At 42.9% G+C, this 12,617-nt stretch overlaps 1 long non-coding RNA gene across 1 annotated transcript; it reads left to right on the top strand.

Annotated features, from left to right (window-relative positions):
* Positions 1-3,881: 3,881 nt before the first annotated feature.
* LOC132665051 (uncharacterized) lies at positions 3,882-6,683 on the top strand. Its single transcript, XR_009603940.2, has 3 exons — positions 3,882-4,025; positions 4,444-4,554; positions 5,086-6,683. It is a non-coding gene; the product is annotated as an uncharacterized LOC132665051 (long non-coding RNA).
* Positions 6,684-12,617: the final 5,934 nt, after the last annotated feature.

Here is a 12,617-nt window from a genome sequence, read left to right as displayed (position 1 = left end):
AGGGGAGGGGCAGAGAGAGAAGGAGGCACAGAATCCAAAGCAGACTCCTAGTTCTGAGCTGTCAGCACATGGCCTGATGCGGGGCCCAAACTCATGAACAGTGAGATCACGACCTGAGCCAAAGTCAGACACTTAACTGACTGAGCCAGGCGCCCCTCAGAATAACTGATGTTCTAATGGGAAAAGTTTCGAGAGGGGTCCTTGGCTCAGCTCAAGGGAGTTATGGAAAGATTCCTAGAGGAAGCAATGGCTCAGTCATGAAAGATAAATAAGAATTATTCAAGAGTGGAGGTGGGAGCAGATAAGGTCCCAGACAGAAGAGAGAGCCTAGGCTAAAGCAGGTAGGTAGGAGAGAACAGAGCCTCTTCCCAGAAGCAGCTTAGTTTATGGGTACTGGGGCTGGGGATGCAGCCAGAAAAGAACCTAGAGATGTAGAGAGGACTTGAATGTCACACTAAGGTATTTGAAGCCAGAGGTCTATGGGGTCACTGAAGCCCCTGAAGCTCTCTGCAAAGTTTGTGTTTATGTGTCTGTGTGCATTATCCTGGGATAAAACTATTTATTGGGTTTCCATCAGACTCCAATGGATTCTAGAGCTCCAGACGGGTAAGAATCCTGGGAGCTATAGATGGGCTCTAAGCCTCCTGTTGGTTAGCGCTAGCTCTGTTTGGCAAGGAAATGTCCCAAACCCTGGGATGGGGGGTCCAGTGATAGAGGAAGAGCTTACCACCCTGTTCTTTTCTTCTCCCTTAAATCTTTGCACATCAACTCTTTCTGCCTGGGACACTCTTTCTCACCCCTGCTGCCACCCATGTCTCACCTAATTAATTCTTATTCATCTTTAAGATTTCAACTCAAAATCTCCCCTCCTTGGAGAAGACTAGCTTGATTTCTCCCATGAAGTCAGCCCCCTCCATTATACACACTCATAACTCCTTTGAAACAGTTGCCACATGTTTAATTACATAATGAATAATGTAATTCATCACTCAAAGCTATCTGTATCCCTCCCACCTACTAGAATACACACTTTTTGTTGGAAGATAGCATCTGTTTGTGTTCATAGCTGTAATGCCAACACTCTCAACAAGTCTTGGCACACAGTGGGGACTCAATAAAGATTACCGAGTGATTGCCCGAATATTTGAATGAATGAATGAGTGGACTGACATGGTTAATCATTACTACCTGAATTCTTTTCCCTCTCAGCCCTAATCCCAACCCTCCTCCAACTCTTCATTGTGTATTTTAAGCTCTGACCCTTGATAACCAGATCATTGCCCATTACACGGTAGAAAAAAAATTGCAGCAGAGAATTGACCATACCAGGCATATTTCTGAAGCCTGCCCTAGTGGCTATATATCGATGCTTTTAATCACTTAGTGAACAGATGCAGTCTATAGGCTAGAATCCAGGGACTTTTCCAAAGTGGTCAGCAAACCCCATCACTGACCAGCACCAGCATGCCACTCACACCTGTATTTGGAAAATCCCGATATCTGTTTTCTAATGAGCAAGTTGCCCTTATTTGGATTATTCCTTCTGAACTGTCAGGAAGGTGGGAAGACTTTGACTTGTTCTACATCATCCCATGTGAAGAGGAGAGAAGAAAAATACCTACATTATAAGAGTAGCTTTGGGTTTAATATTATTAGAGTAAGGGTGAGTAACCCTGAAGGCAAAGAGCAAGGAGGGTGAGTCAACAAAGTCTTTCAGTGGGTGTCAGATTTGCAGCATGAGCCTCTGTGTTCTGACTCTCACCTGATGACCATGATTCCCCAAACCTTCATCTTACATCATCTGGCCAGAGCTTCCCTGAGCCCCAGTTTCCTGATCTGCAAAGCAGGCAGAACAGTATTTATCTGATAGGATTGTTGGGAGGATTAAATGAGATAATGTATGCAAAGGGTTTGCCTCTATATTTCCTTCTCCCCATACAGTAGTCCACACTTCCTAGCAATCTTAAGATTAACGTAACTATCAGACCCCAAATTTTAGGCAGTCCTAGCAATACAGAGGGCAAAAATGTGAAGCTCTGGGTCAGAGGGTTTGCAGAAATATGGTAGAACAAAAAAGAAAGAACTCTGTAGGACAGTGTTATGTTTCATTAGCCTGAAAGGTTTGATTATGCATCTTTAACCAACAGGGAACTTTCTATGCCTTTTCCATGCAGTAAGCATTTTCCCTTCAAACTGTCAATTTTTTTAAAGCTGATGGAACAGGAAAGAAGAAGGGAAAGAAGCCATTCTTTTTCATTTCTTCAAAGGCAACCCAAATTTGATCCCTTTAGTGAATGGCTCAAGATAAAAACTCCACTTCAGTCTGCTTTCTGTGATTAAACAACCCTCTTGTTTGTCAAATAGCAGGGAGAAGAGAAGAAAGGAAAGCTCTTGTCGCTGTTAAGTGCTCTGAAAGTGTACTCCCTCCCAGCTCCCACTGGTTAGGTGCACCAATGCCTACAAAGAGATTCTTGAAACAGGAGGCAAAAGCTGAGGTGCAGCTGCCCAGAAGAGGAGAGAATGTGAGGATGGGGTGGGAAGCAGAAAGCCCCCATAGGATCATGGAATCCTCAAATTGGAAAGGTCTAGAACTCTTCTGCCCCTGCCTTTCTTTTAGAGACTGTTGGAAATCAGTCTGTTCCATGACATTCTCTCCCTACATCATATGCTTGAGTGAAACAAATAGACAGCTCAGAAAGTTTTGGGGGTTGGCAGGGGCTCACCTAAATCCATCTTGCTTTGCTGAAATCCAATTTCAATGTGGCAATGGGAGAACTTTTAGGTCCTCAAAGCTCTAGTTAGAAGATAAATGGAAATGAATTGGTCTGTTGATATGGTGGACAGACGTACAAATAAAGATATAGGACACCCAGTTAAATATGAATCTCAGATGAACAATGAATTTTTTAAGTACGTCCCATGTAATGTTTGGGACATACTTATATTAAAAACGTTTCAGGGGTGCCTGGGTGGCTCAGTGGGTTGAGCGTCTGACTTCATCGACTCAGGTCATCTTATGGCTCGTGAGTTCGAGCCCCGCGTTGGGCTGTGTGCTGACAGCTCAGAGCCTGGAGCCTGTTCCAGATTCTGTGTCTTCCTCTCTCTCTCTCTGCCCCTCTCCCACTCACTCTCTCTCTCAAAAATAAATTAGAAAAAGTTTCATTGTTTATTTGAAATTCAAATTTAACAGGAAATCTTCCATTTTATTTGGCCAGTTCACCTGACAAGGTAACTCCAGCTTGCATTCCCTGTCTCATGTCCTTGTCAATAGTATCAGGACTATGGACAAGAGCAGACAGACATCGAAGGTTTTCTGAGGAAGTTTCTGGAGTGGTTATATCCATGGGTTTGGAATCAGACAGGGCTTGATTCAAACCCCATACCTGACTCTTACTAGGTAATCTCTAGCAAGGGACTTTCCCAACTGAGCTTCCTTTCTTTATGGTAAAATGAGAATCATAACATCCACCTTACAAGTTGTTGTGGAGATTACAATGAGGTGACATTAAAGTGCCTTGGGGTACCTGGGTGGCTCAGTCAGTTGAGCATCTGACTCTTGATTTTGGCTCAGGTCATGATCCTAGGGTTGTGAGATCAAGCCCCATGTCAGGCTCAGGGCTGAGTGCAGAGCCTGCTTGAGATTTTCTTTCCCTCTTCCTCCCTCCCTGTCTCCCACCTTCTCTCTCTCTCTCTCTCTCTCTCTCTCTCTCTCTCTCTCTGTCCCCCCTGCCCCTCTTCCCTTCTCCCTCTCTCTGAAAAAAAATTTTTTTAATTATAAAAAAAGTATCTAGCATCCTGTAAATCCATAAATGCAGCTCTTACTATCTTCTCCTCCCCTCATTTCCTCCTCCCTGTGAAGCTTTCTCCACACTTTTCTTTGTTGCACCCATAGCATTTTATCTAACCTTCAAGAAATGCCCCTGTCGTTCTGACATATTGAAGTGGAGACAACATCACTGTTCACAAATGTCTTCCTAATCAAGAATGAATCCTCTGGTCTCAGATACCAAGTTTCCTTCATCTCCGTAAGTCCAGCATTTAGTCCAGGGCTTAACACATAGAAGGAACTTGATATTTCATGAATGAACATGTAATTAAGTCATTAACATCTTAGCATAAATTGCCTATGACTGTAGTTTCCAAATGATAGTTTAGTACATATGCGTGCACGCGCACACACACACACACACACACACACACACACACACACACAAAAGCAGTAGAGGGGAGTTTCTCAAAAAGCTAAACATATTTCATTGAAAGAATTGCCTTTTATTTGAGTCTAGCCTTTCTTCTTTGGAGTAAAAAACCAAAAAACAACAAAAACCCCCATAACTTGTCATTTATGGAATAAGTTTTAAGAGGTATTTGACAAAATAGTTAGCAACTTCCGCGGTGAGATATATTCGTATCTCTGTATCTCTGTTTGCATCTCTATCTCAGCAAGGAAGTTTCAACATTGAAAATGCACTGCTACTTAGCTCAAATTCCGAGAAACACCACTTTATGAGATAAGAGAGTAAAATGTACTGGAGGGACTACAACCCATGACTGGTAAGTTTTGATGGGATGGAGGAAAAGAAAAAGACTACAGCAGGAGATGGCCAGGGAGGTGCATTTTATCTGAATAAATATGCTTAACAGAGTCTAGGGGTGGAAAATGATGGGTGAAAAAAACAAACAAATTTTCCCTACATCCCTAGGACAAAACCCCACCATCCCAGAGTTCAGGATGTTAATTTACTTTGAGTCTGAGAGCCTCCCAATCATCCCTTCTCCAGTTGCTCAGGTCAACAAACTCCTTCAAAGAATAACAACACAGTACAAGGAAGGATGTCCAGCACTGACCTCCAAGGACCCTCTGGTCTTTGGAACCCAAGTCAGACCCCTCCCTCTGAATGAGACCCTCTGTGCCAGTGCCCCAGGCAAATTCTGGGAACTTGCCCTTGCCTTGGCCTCTGAATTATATTTCTATAAAGATAGTTCCTTAAATCTCTGTAGCACCATTGACCATGATTCCAGGCATTGTTAGGTCATTCCTCAGTCCTGCCTCCCCCTGTCCCTCCCCTTTTTGTGCTATCCTAGATGGACACATCTGTCACTTTTAAGTCCTCATTGCTCATCTGTCATGCTCCACAACCAAGAAGAGAAAAGGGAAAAGGCCAGAGGAATGTTTTGCCACTAAGAGGAAGACTTTGACATTTTTAAATCCTCTATGTCAGGGTAATCATGTCCCCTACCCCCAATGCAGAAACAACAACAACAACAACAACGACAACAGTAACTTCTTGTTGAAAGCTCATCATATAACAGGCATTGTGCTAATAAGCACTGTATAGTGCTACTCCATTTCATTTTCACAACAAATGGTACCATGTTAAAGAAGAAGAAACTGAGGTTCAGAGAACTTAAATCACTTGCCCAAGGAGTGTCTCCCAGATGGTAAACAGGGATTGGAAAGCCAGTGTTTCTCATTCCAGACTTCTGTGCTTAACCTTACTTGATACTGGCTCCACTCAACCACCATCAAGGACTCCTAGTGGTCCAAAAAATGCGACTCAAATGTTCTGTGGGCTGTTAGGACCCTCCAAGGCCTGGTCACCATCCATTTCCACAGTCTCGTCTCCCGCTAAGGCTCTCCTAGAATCCTCCAGGGCAGGAATTTTGGAGTTCCTTTTACTTAAGGAGCCTCTCACCTCTGAGCCTTTCACCATATTGTGCTATTGCCTCTTCCCAAATCTACCACATCACAAGCCCAGCTCCAATGTCACCTTTCCCAGCATACCAGACCCAATGAGCTCACCTTAATCTAAATCTCCTAACACTTGGGGTCTGCTGCCCACCTGGCAGATAACCCCGAGTTGCCATGTAGTCATCTCTCATGTGGGTGTTTCATTTCCCCAGCTTGATGGACACCCACAGGGTGCAGCCATGTTATGGCATGCATGCCTTTGTGTCACCTTACTAGGAACAAGTAGACAGATGTTCAATCAGTGTTTGATAACTCAACCCCTTCCTCCTCTTCCTTTCTCTTCTTTCTTATTTCTTCTTCCCTATCTTCTCCCCATTCTCTCCTTTTGGCATCTCCTTCCCTTCTCTTCCCGCCCCTCGGCTCCCCTCTGCATTTTTAAGTGTGGTAGGCAGCCAATGACATGGCTCCCAATGATCTCTGCCTCCTGATATTCACAGCCTTGTGTAATCCCCTCGCCTTGGTGAGGGGCCGTGCCTAGTGGCTTGCTTCTAATGAACACAACACAGCAAGGGTAATGGTATGTCACTTCCATGATTAGATTACAGGAGACTATCTCTTGTTAGCGCTCTCTTGCTGGCACTCTTGTCCTTTCTCTGGCTCGCTCTAATGAAGGCAGTTCCATGTTGTGAAATGCTCTATGGAGAGGCCTATATGGCAAAGAATCAAAAGAATGCCTCCAGCCAACAGTTCATGAAGAAGTGAGGTCTCAATCCAACAATCTGAAAGGAACTAAATCCTGCCAACAACTACATAAGCAGACTTGGAAGTGGATCCTTCCCAGTTGAGCCTTGAGTTGACTACAGCCTTGGGCCATACCTTGATGGCAGCCCTGTGAGAGACCCAGGGCCAGAAGATTTATCTAATCCATGCCCAAACTCCTAATCCACAGAAACTATGAGAGAGTAAGCATGTTGTTTCAAGAGGGTGAATTGTCAAGCAGCAATAGATAACAAAATACACTAAATGTTCCTTTACTCCAACATTTGTTGGGGATTTAACATGGTGTTCTTATTAAATAAGGGGACGTTTTGATGACTCAGGCATGGTTCTCTAGTTTTTTGTTTGTTTATTTATTTATTAATTAAATATAATTTATTGTCAAATTGGTTTCCATACAACACCCAGTGCTCATCCCAACAGGTGCCCTCCTCGATGCCCATCACCCATAATGGTTCTCTAGTTTTAAAAATCTCCAGCCTTATTGGGAGTTGGGAAGAGAGACAAGTCATAAGAACAGTCATATCATATCATATCATATCATATCATATCATATCATATCAATCATTTTTAAGAGTTTTAATAGAGAAAAGAAGTAGAGATTTAGTAGATACTTGTAGAGTCAGAAGCTTATTCTGCTTGAATATGAGAAGGCTCCAAAAAGGAGCTAGGTCTTGGAACACAAACGGGAGGTCACCAAATTGGGAGAGTTGGGTCAAGGGGAGGGAAGAGAATTCCAGGCAAAGGAACACCGTGGGCAAAGATGGAACAGCACGAGGAGGCTTATCATGTTGGGTAAGGAAAAAAAGAAAAGAAAAGTTCAGCATTTCCTATTCTGACTCTTCTATAACAAAAAGAACAATATGGCTTTATTCAATGTTCACTCTGTTACATTTTAACACTCAGTATCTCCCTGAATTCTTGTAACATTCTATGAGATGGAAAAATCTCCATTTACATGTGAGGAAACTGAGGCTCAGAGAATAGAAGTGTCTTGTTCAAGGTCACAGAGCAAGTCAGTGGCTAAGCTTGGATTTGAATATTGATCTGCCTGACTCTAGAGTTGCCCTCTCAACCATCCACTACCTGTGTTGCATTTATAACAGGCGATGCACAAGGGAGAGGCTTCAGTTTCTGTTAGACAGGACAAGTCTCTAAATGCCTGTGGACCCACACATGCCTTTCATCGTTTGGTATGCAAACAAAGAGATAAGGCTGGGTCAGTCAGGTTTCTTGTCTGTCCTAGGGCAGTAATGGAGGGCAGTGGATAAAGGCACAGGCCTAGGTCCAAATCCTGGCTTCCCCACCTACTAGCTGAGTGACTTTGGGCAAGGTATTAAACAACCCTGACCCCCACTTTTCATCAGTAAAATGAAGAGATGATAATAGCAACTAACTCAGTAGAATCAGTGTGATAACCCACAGAAGGCAGAAGCAATAAAGGAGAAAATATGCCATGCAGTTGACAGGCTTCAGTAAGTCTGTCCATGTAAAAATCTAATAACAAGGAACCTGGAAAAGAGTGGAATAGAACAGGCGGTCCCATCCATTTTCCTCAGATTCTGATAACTTTGCAGTTCTGAATACCTTATATCCTTAAAGCCAATATACCATTTTCTTCAGACAATCTCATATTGTTGGAGGTGATGGAGTATGGAAGAGGGAACATTTATTCCCTACTCTTCATGTTTCCCTGTAGAGGGACCTCCAGGAGAGTGACACTCCTGGCTCTTGCCCCACCTGATTGGTGCATCAGTATTCTCTTTTGGGATCTGCCTACCTGAAGAAAAGGTACATTTTGGGCTTAGTAGAGCAAACTTTGTCCTATTGGTTTGCTTGAGGTTGGGTTGGGGGTTAAGTTCAATTCAAAAGAGTATTAGCAATCTATGTCCTCCAAAAGGTTTTTTTTTTTAAATCAGTAATAAAGCTGCCACTTCTTGACTGCCTCTTTCCTGTCTCTTGTAATTAGTTTGATACCACCTTGAAAATGTTCACTCCTCTCTCTTTATGTTGCTCATTCCAATCCTTAATTAAGTTTCCTTGTCACGATTCCAGATGGCTATCCTTTCTGCAAAGATAGCTCTTCCTTTGGCTTTCTTCTCCCTGATATTCTTGTTCCCCACCCACTCAGGTCCTGAATCATGGAACAATTTGGCAGATTCACTTTATACCTATGCCTTCCCCTCTGCCAACCCTACAGACGTTTCAACGTATCCAAGTCATTTCTAATTACTTCTTGGCTGATAACTATTCTAGCAATTTCTTCATGTCTGGTAAATGTTTCAATTTCTCCACTTTGTCTTTCTCACTGAATCCTTAAGAAGAAAAAAAAAGAAAAGAAACTTGGTAACTCTGGCATTTTTGAATCATCATTAATTTCAAGCTTGTCTTATCTTATTAGCTGTCCTACATTCGCATCGAGAACTCTTTCCTCCTTGATGCATTTGAAAGCCCCCATTTAATTTTCTTTCCCATTACTGAGTGAAGACTAGTTTGGACTAACTTGCACCAATAGTGTCCTTGAGAAGCAGCAGTAGACAGCATTGGGGTAGGGGTGGGGGGCGGGTTCCCAGGTGTAGACTGCTGGTACTGTGAGCCTTCAAAACATCTCTTCCCAGGGCTTGCTGCTCCTCTGTCTGTTCTGAAATACTTTCCAAGAATTTAGGCAAATGTTTTCAGAAGGACATTAGTGACATACATGTTTATTGAGAGGAAGGTGAATTGATCAAATAGCTTTCTCCCATTAACACATACAAAATGATTTTCTTTTCTCCGTCCAGATAAGCTCTCTTGTCACCCATGGGGATTTCCCTAGGGAATTAAGAAACAGAAAGAGGAAGGGGGCAGAGAAGAGGGTAGGCTCAGAGCCTGATTGCCAATGGTGTTGTCCTGTAGAATGTTCTGTGATGATGGAAATGTTCTATATCCACGCTATCTGATATAGGAGCTATAAAACTACATGAAATGTGGCTACTGTGACTAGGGAATTGAAATATTAATTTTATTTAACTTTAATAATTTAAATATAAACAGCTACATGTGACTAGTGGCTACTGTACCGAACAGTCCAGCTCTTCAACATGTTATTTGGGGTTATCTGGACCTTCCTTTTTCATAACTGACATAGTTCTTTGAGAGTCATGGAATAATGCCCAAGAGGACAAAGATCCATCTGACTCACAGAATCCAGGGTCATGGATGGATGTCATGATGTTACATGCCCATGGAAGCTGCAATCTAGTGGATGTTTCAAGCAGAGGTCACAGATTGGTGATCTACAGGCTAAATTCAAACTGTAGGCATTCTTGACTTATACAATGAAAAATAATTAGTTGCTGGCATTTAAAAATCAAAAGATTTCACATCAAAATGTGGATTTCCAGCTTCTATTGAGAAATCAGAAGACCCCACCTGACAACATTCAGATGGAGATGAGTAGCAGCAGCCTCCTTTATTCAGCACCAGGGTTCTTCAGTTTGCCACACTCCCCACCATGCCCTATGGTCTAAATGTCTCATGCAGGCATTTGGTTTTATTTGTCCTTGCGTCATGTTTCTAAAGCATGAGCTTTGTTTGGTATCCTACAACCTGGGTCTCAATCCCATTTTTGCCTTGTAAGAAGCTGTGTGACCTTGAACAAATGACTTTAACTCTGAGAGTCTCAGCTTCTTCCTAAGGGGAGAAGTGATAGAATAGACCCCAGAGTGTTGCAAGGACTCCATAGAACAATGTAAGAGTCTTGATATAGAGCCAGGCTTATGGCAAGTGCCCAATAGATGATAGCTGTTGGAAAGAAATGAGGGAAGATGGGGGAAATGGAGGAAGAGGTGATAGAAAAGCAAGAGGAAGAGGACAAAGAGGGGAAGGAGGAAGGGCAGGAGGGAAATAAGAGCTCCTAGTCAGTTTCCAAACACATCTAAGGCCTAACAAGGGTCAAAACAAAACAAAACAAAAAAACCTCTTTCTTTACCACCCCCTCCCCCTACAGCTTTAGCTTCCTTCCAACATAATACCATGACCACCCACATCGTAAGCCCATGGACACAGGGTGAGAGCTGAGAGGCTAAGAAGGAACATGTGAACAAAAGCAAGGAAATAAATCAGTTGGTCCCTGGGACCTTTGCCCTTGGATCTGCAACCTTTGCCCTGAGAACCAGTTCTCTTGCCCACGTCCTGGGAGCACTTGGGACCTTGTGACAGAAACACCAAAGGGTCTGGACTTCATCACACTTGTTGGGGTTTGTGTCCCTCCCCCAAATCCAGCATCTATAATCAGAAAATATCTCCATGTGGCATAGTTTGTACACATCTGTCAGAAGAAATGCCAGCCCCTCCAAGATAGATGGAGGGAAAGTTAAAAGCTAGCTATTTACAAGAAATAAATGCAGGAGACTGGACTACATTCCCAAGCAGTTTTGACCTTGGGTTCCTAGGGTTTAACTTTGCCCGTTTCTCAAAGTTGATTCAAGGATCATGTAATTCAGAATATGCTGAAAGAGGAATGTTGAAATGTTGGTTATTGGGCCTTACACCCAGACACTTGAATTCAGTCCATTTGGGGTTAGGGTTAGAGAATTTGTATTTTGTAAAGCTACAAGCTGATTTATTTTATGTGATTCACTTAATCAAGGCATATGAATACTGAGGAAGCATAGTTTGCAGCTGGTGAGAATAGCCCAATACACCTTCCACCTCTGGAGAAGCATGACGATCACTGAAAATTTGAATGGTCAGGGAAGGTTTCTCAGAGGAATAGAGCTGGCCTTCTGCTGGATTTTAAGGTATCTAGATGGGGGCCAAGGGAGGAGATTAACTCATTTATTTATTCATTCACCACATATTTCCTGAACATCTACCATGTGCCAGCTTTGTACTAGACACCAAGAACAGAACAGCAAGGAAGACAGAGAAAACCCTCTGTCCTCATAGATCTAGTTGAGGGAGGCACACAATAAACAAAATGCATAAGCAAAATACTTAGCTTGTAAGATGGTGATAAACACTGGCGAGAAAAACAAAGCAGAGACCTTTGATAGAAACATGATTCAAATTTGGATATCAGATGATATTATACAAGTACAAGGGCCTGTCTAATGGTCAGACCTTGGCAGGAGGCCTCTCATAATGGTGAAGCATCACAGCCAAGATGTATCCACCCATCCATCCACCCATCTAGCCATCTGCCCAACCACCCACCCATCCACCCAACCACCCATTTAGCCATCCATCCACCCATCATCCATCCATCCACCCACCCACCCATCCACCCACTTAGCCATCCACTTACCCATCATCCATCCATCCATCTACCCATCCACCCATCCACCTACCCATATACCCATCCTCTATCCATTCTTCCATATTCTATTCTTTCCTTCATCCCTACATTTATCCAACCTACTTAGCCAACTGTGTGCTAGACCCCCTATGAAGTTCTGCAGATATGAAAATGAACAAAACAGACACTATTATGGAATGAATTATGTCTTCTTTCAAATTCTTAAATTGAAGTTCTAGCCCGCAGTGCCTCAGAATGTGACTTTATTTAGAGATAAGACCTTTAAAGAGAAGATTAGGATAAAATGGTGTCATTATGGCAGGTTACTGCCATAATGACTGGTGTCCTTCTAAGAAGAGGAAATTAGGACACAGACTGAGACTGGACTGAGACTGGACACAGACTGGACACACGTATGCACAGAGAGATGACCACGTGAACACAACATGAGAAGGCAGCCTTCTGAAAGCCAAGGAGAGAGGCCTCAGAAGAAGCCAAACTTGCTGACATTGGTCTCAGACTTCTCGCCTCCAGAACTGGGAAAAAATTTTCTGTTGTTTAAGCCACTCAGTCTGTGGTTTATTTTGCCATGGCAGCTCTGGCAAGCTAACACAGACACCCTCACAGAAACAGGTGTTCACAATCACAGACAGAGAAGGAAAATTAAACAGACAATGATAATACAAACATATCCCTTTGCCTTGCCTAGAAGTCCACTACCAGAGATACATACATTTGCATTAATCTTTGCTCTCTCATTAATCCGACAAATATTTGTTGAGCACCCTACTATATTTCTGGGGCTACACTAGACACGGGGGATAAAATGACAGATAAGGTAGACATATCTGTTGCCTCTAGAAGTTCACA

Source organism: Panthera onca, chromosome D3 (assembly GCF_046562875.1).
Source record: "Panthera onca isolate mPanOnc1 chromosome D3, mPanOnc1 haplotype 2, whole genome shotgun sequence".
Taxonomy (NCBI): domain Eukaryota; kingdom Metazoa; phylum Chordata; class Mammalia; order Carnivora; family Felidae; genus Panthera; species Panthera onca.
This window is presented reverse-complemented; position numbering and strand designations above follow the sequence as displayed.